Source organism: Silene latifolia, chromosome 1, assembly GCF_048544455.1.
Source record: "Silene latifolia isolate original U9 population chromosome 1, ASM4854445v1, whole genome shotgun sequence".
Taxonomy (NCBI): domain Eukaryota; kingdom Viridiplantae; phylum Streptophyta; class Magnoliopsida; order Caryophyllales; family Caryophyllaceae; genus Silene; species Silene latifolia.
This window is the reverse complement of record NC_133526.1, coordinates 84472481-84478480: the sequence shown is the minus strand read 5'-3', so window position 1 is coordinate 84478480 and position 6000 is coordinate 84472481. Positions and strand designations below refer to the sequence as shown.

Below are 6000 nucleotides of genomic sequence, written 5' to 3'. Positions count from 1 at the left end.
GTTATACATAGTACCTTGGATGCAGTTGTTATACGGTCCACACCGATGGAGGCAGTTGTTATACGCTCCGTCGGTTCAGAGGCAGTTGTTATACGCTCTGACAGATAGAGGCAGCTGTTATACGCTCTAACGACGTTCATTTTATACACCGTGCTTGTGACTAGAGGCGGTTGTTATACGCTCTAGTAGGTTGTTGGTTGGTCACATGCTACATGGTCACAGTGGTTCTATGATGTGCATGATGTCATAATGTGGTTTGTGTTATGCGTCGTCACATGTTATCTGATTTGGAGTAAACATTTCGAATACTTATCTTTTTATGCCATTGATTTGGTAGTGAGTTGTTGTCAAGATTTCATGAGTATAGATGGTCTCACATGTTTACTAGTTTTGCATTTCAATTGTTAATAATTGTTAGTTATATTCAATTGTTGTAAACATGACTGGAAGAGCATCTAGTTATTCCCGACTTAATTGTCGACCCCCTTCTCAGGTTGTTCAGGTTGAACGCTTGTTGCTGTTTAGATGATGCTTGCTTGGGGAATGTGCGAAGCGAGCTTAATAATAAATTAGGAGTTTGTCTTATGTTTAAAGAACCTTCGAATAATGTATTAGTTGTTTTGGATTTAGTAGCGAACCGGATTGGTCAGGTGTTTCCGCCACCTTGACCCTTTTATCAGTATCGTACTCTGATATTCTCTTCGTATAAGTTTTTCTCTTGTTTTATAATCCGGGTTGTTACATGAATGACATTGGTTCTGTACTTTAAAAATCAATTTAATATAATTAAGGTTTTTGTTATTTTGTAATAAACGAGAAAGGAGAATTTAATGAATGAAAATTGTAAGAAATCAATTAGCTTAGTTGGTAAGAATCATGAAAGATGATACTCAAAATCTAGAGATTTATGTTGTGTTACACTTAAGTTTAATATAATATCTTTTTTGGAGTAAAACACAATATTAAATCAAACAGCCGTCTTAGCTCAGGTGGTAGAGCGCATGGATTTTAACCATGTGGTCGTGGGTTCGATTCCCACAGACGGCGTCAAAAGCTTTCATATTACGTTAATGTGATGAAACATTAGTTCAGAATCTAAATTAATTTATTTATTTTGTATTAGAAATACACGATCTCATTTTGTCATTACATATTTTCACTTTCTCATCTTTCATCCAACTAAATATAAATATTTTTTTTTAAAAAATAAGATTATAAAATACTAAAAATATTATATTATAATATACTTATATAAATGTTTAAATAACATATAATTTGAAATAAAAATAATATTGCAATATAAAGAACTATACAAAAATAATAATAAACGAGCTTTCGAGCCGAGCCTTGCTGAGCTCGGGCTCGCCTCGTGTTTAGCCAAGCTCGGCTCCAGCTCAAGCTCGAGCTCGGTTTGACCGAGCCTACTCCGATGGCTCAACGAGCCGGTTCATATTATTAACAGCTCTATCTATGCTACACGTAGTAATCAACCCTTTGAATTTTCATGGACTTTAAAACTAATTGAGTAACTGTGTTAGGATCGAAAGCTCCTGAGTTAAGAATATCCCCTTGATTAAAAAAGAATAAAAAAATTTGAAGTGATCGATGGTTGTTAAGCTCTTCCACATAGGGATGGCATTGAATAAGATTTGAATAAGATCCTATAAGATCCATATCCGATCCATATTTACAGAATCTGAAATTTTCATATCCATATCCGGATCCGCAGGATCTGGACTGGATCAGGATATAGCCTATCTTTTTTATAGTAAAAGAAAACTCTCTCTTAAAATATGAAAATATTAATTTTTGGATTTTATTGCAACTTAACATACTATTTTTCTCTATTAAATACAAATAATAAAGCTAAAATTCTAAAAACATAAAAATAAAATCTTATGATATTACAATAACACTAAAAAAATATCTTTTTTTTAAGCGAAAAATGTTAATTACAAAAAATCATGGTTTGATTTATGAAAAAGCATTAGAAAAACAAAGCATATAGTTTTACTATTTGTTTAACTTAACATATTGTTTAAGAAAATGAAATAAAAAAGGATCCAAGGGTAGGATCTGGATTTCGACCATATGTTCCATACCCATATACTTATCCACTGGTTCTTAAATATTGCGATCCATATCCGATCCGTAGGATCTGGATTTTGTTGCCATCCCTACTTTCAAGTATTCAAATATAAAATGTCATTGTGATAGTGCATAAAACAGTTTTAAATTCTATGATAATTATCACTTCGATGATATATTAAAGCTTTGAAGTTTTCTTGAGAATAAGAGTTAGCTCAAGTGGTAAGAGTTCTTTTTCCCTAATTATATCAGTTCGTTATTTATCCGATATATGGTGTAATAAAACTTCGAAATTTTCCTCATTTAGTTAACTAAGGTGTAGTCTACCTATTGAAACTTTTTTCTAAATTATTGTTGTTTCTCATTAAAATAACACGTAAAAAAGTCGTTGATAACTCATGTTAGAACTATTCTAAAAAAAAATTAGATTACTTGACTAGCGCTGGATATCGGGTATGGTTGGGTTGGCCACAAGATGAACCTGGCTAGGGATGCACATGTTGGATAGGTGCCGCCCGAGTAGTTTTCCATCATCATGGGCCGTGAATTTTTTTTTTCAGTCTATGAGGTGGATCAGGCCGGGCTAGTTGAGCGACACTTTTGTCCACATCTACTCTTGATCATCAAGGCATTAAAAAATGATAAATAAATTTTGACTCTCTAAATAAGTGTATCGAGACTAAATAAAATTGGAAAATGAAATAGCGCCACCGGGTTGCACTCAATTTGGGCGTCACCCTCTCACATGGGGTGAGTGGGAACCCCATCAATTAAGAATGCATGTAAGAGGGTGGCACCTAATTTGGGCGTCACCGGGTGGCGCCCTATCACTGTCAAACAATAAAATTAGTGTAAATCCCAGTTTGTACAATTAAAGGACAACCACAATGCTAGAAGTCTCACGCCATTTTATTTCACTTCCAAATAACAATGCTAGAAGCCTCATCCCAATTTAATTCACTTCCGCCTCGTCACACAACAAAATTCTTCATTCTCGTCAATAGTAAAAAGTTCCTTATATGAATGACATTGGTTCTCTACTTTAAAAATCAATTTAATATAATTAAGGTTTTTCTTATCTTGTAATCAACGAGAAAGGAGAATTTAATGAATGAAATTTCTAAGAAATCAATTAGCTTAGTTGGTAAGAATCATGAAAGATGATACTCATAATCTAAAGATTTATGTTGTGTTACACTTAAGTTTAATAAAATATCTTCTTTGGAGTAAAACACAATATTAAATCAAACAGCCGTCTCAGCTCAGCTGGTAGAGCGCATGGCTTTTAACCATGTGGTCGTGGGTTCGATTCCCACAGACGACGTCAAAAGTTTTCATATTACGTTAATGTGGCGAAACATTAGTTCAGAATCTAAATTAATTTATTTATTTTGTATTAGAAATACACGATCTCATTTTGTCATTACATATTTTCACTTTCTCATCTTTCATCCAACTAAATATAAATATTTTTTTTAAAAAAATAAGATTATAAAATACTAAAAATATTATATTATAATATACTTATATAAGTGTTTAGATAACATATAATTTGAAATAAAAATAATATTGCAATATAAAGAACTATACAAAAATAATAATAAACGAGCTTTCGAGCCGAGCCTTGCTGAGCTCGGGCTCGCCTCGTGTTTAGCCAAGCTCGGCTCCAGCTCAAGCTCGAGCTCAGTTTGACCGAGCCTACTCCGATGGCTCAACGAGCCGGTTCATATTATTAACAGCTCTATCTATGCTACACGTAGTAATCAACCCTTTGAATATTCATGGAGTTTAAAACTAATTGAGTAACTGTGTTAGGATCAAAAGCTCCTGAGTTAAGAATATCCCCTTGATTAAAAAAGAATAAAAAAATTTGAAGTGATCGATGGCTGTTAAGCTCTTCCACATAAAGATGGCATTGAATAAGATTTGAATAAGATCCTATAAGATCCATATCCGATCCATATTTACAGAATCTGAAATTTTCATATCCATATCCGGATCCGCAGGATCTGGACTGGATCAGGATATAGCCTATCTTTTTTATAGTAAAAGAAAACTCTCTCTTAAAATATGAAAATATTAATTTTTGGATTTTATTGCAACTTAACATACTATTTTTCTCTATTAAATACAAATAATAAAGCTAAAATTCTAAAAACACAAAAATAAAATCTTATGATATTACAATAACACTAAAAAAAAATATCTTTTTTTTAAGCGAAAAATGTTAATTACAAAAAATCATGGTTTGATTTATGAAAAAGCATTAGAAAAACAAAGCATATAGTTTTACTATTTGTTTAACTTAACATATTGTTTAAGAAAATGAAATAAAAAAGGATCCAAGGGTAGGATCTGGATTTCGACCATATGTTCCATACCCATATACTTATCCACTGGATCTTAAATATTGCGATCCATATCCGATCCGTAGGATCTGGATTTTGTTGCCATCCCTACTTTCAAGTATTCAAATATAAAATGTCATTGTGATAGTGCATAAAACAGTTTTAAATTCTATGATAATTATCACTTCGATGATATATTAAAGCTTTGAAGTTTTCTTGAGAATAAGAGTTAGCTCAAGTGGTAAGAGTTCTTTTTCCCTAATTATATCAGTTCGTTATTTATCCGATATATGGTGTAATAAAACTTCGAAATTTTCCTCATTTAGTTAACTAAGGTGTAGTCTACCTATTGAAACTTTTTTCTAAATTATTGTTGTTTCTCATTAAAATAACACGTAAAAAATTCGTTGATAACTCATGTTAGAAATATTCTAAAAAAAAATTAGATTACTTGACTAGCGCTGGATATCGGGTATGGTTGGGTTGGCCACAAGATGAACCTGGCTAGGGATGCACATGTTGGATAGGGGCCGCCCGAGTAGTTTTTCATCATCATGGGCCGTGAATTTTTTTTTTCAGTCTATGAGGTGGATCAGGCCGGGCTAGTTGAGCGACACTTTTGTCCACCTCTACTCTTGATCATCAAGGCATTAAAAAATGATAAATAAATTTTGACTCTCTAAATAAGTGTATCGAGACTAAATAAAATTGGAAAATGAAATAGCGCCACCGGGTTGCACTCAATTTGGGCGTCACCCTCTCACATGGGGTGAATGGGAACCCCTTCAATTAAGAATGCATGTAAGAGGGTGGCACCTAATTTGGGCGTCACCGGGTGGCGCCCTATCACTGTCAAACAATAAAATTAGTGTAAATCCCAGTTTGTACAATTAAAGGACAACCACAATGCTAGAAGTCTCACGCCATTTTATTTCACTTCCAAATAACAATGCTAGAAGCCTCATCCCAATTTAATTCACTTCCGCCTCGTCACACAACAAAATTCTTCATTCTCGTCAATAGTAAAAAGTTCCTTATATGAATGACATTGGTTCTCTACTTTAAAAATCAATTTAATATAATTAAGGTTTTTCTTATCTTGTAATCAACGAGAAAGGAGAATTTAATGAATGAAATTTCTAAGAAATCAATTAGCTTAGTTGGTAAGAATCATGAAAGATGATACTCATAATCTAAAGATTTATGTTGTGTTACACTTAAGTTTAATAAAATATCTTCTTTGGAGTAAAACACAATATTAAATCAAACAGCCGTCTTAGCTCAGCTGGTAGAGCGCATGGCTTTTAACCATGTGGTCGTGGGTTCGATTCCCACAGACGGCGTCAAAAGCTTTCATATTACGTTAATGTGATGAAACATTAATTCAGAATCTAAATTTATTTATTTATTTTGTATTAGAAATACACGATCTCATTTTGTCATTACATATTTTCACTTTCTCTTCTTTCATCCAACTAAATATAAATATTTTTAAAAAACAAAAAAATATTATAAAATACTAAAAATATTATATTATAATATATTTATATAAATGTTTAAATAA

General features: G+C 32.5%; 3 non-coding genes across 3 annotated transcripts; all 3 read left to right on the top strand.

Moving 5' to 3' along the window:
• Positions 1 to 974: 974 nt before the first annotated feature.
• On the top strand, positions 975 to 1047 carry TRNAK-UUU (transfer RNA lysine (anticodon UUU)). The gene has a single exon. It is a non-coding gene; the product is annotated as a tRNA-Lys (tRNA).
• Positions 1048 to 3339: 2292 nt separating this feature from the next.
• TRNAK-UUU (transfer RNA lysine (anticodon UUU)) lies at positions 3340 to 3412 on the top strand. Its single transcript has one exon. It is a non-coding gene; the product is annotated as a tRNA-Lys (tRNA).
• Positions 3413 to 5706: 2294 nt separating this feature from the next.
• Positions 5707 to 5779, top strand: TRNAK-UUU (transfer RNA lysine (anticodon UUU)). The gene has a single exon. It is a non-coding gene; the product is annotated as a tRNA-Lys (tRNA).
• Positions 5780 to 6000: the final 221 nt, after the last annotated feature.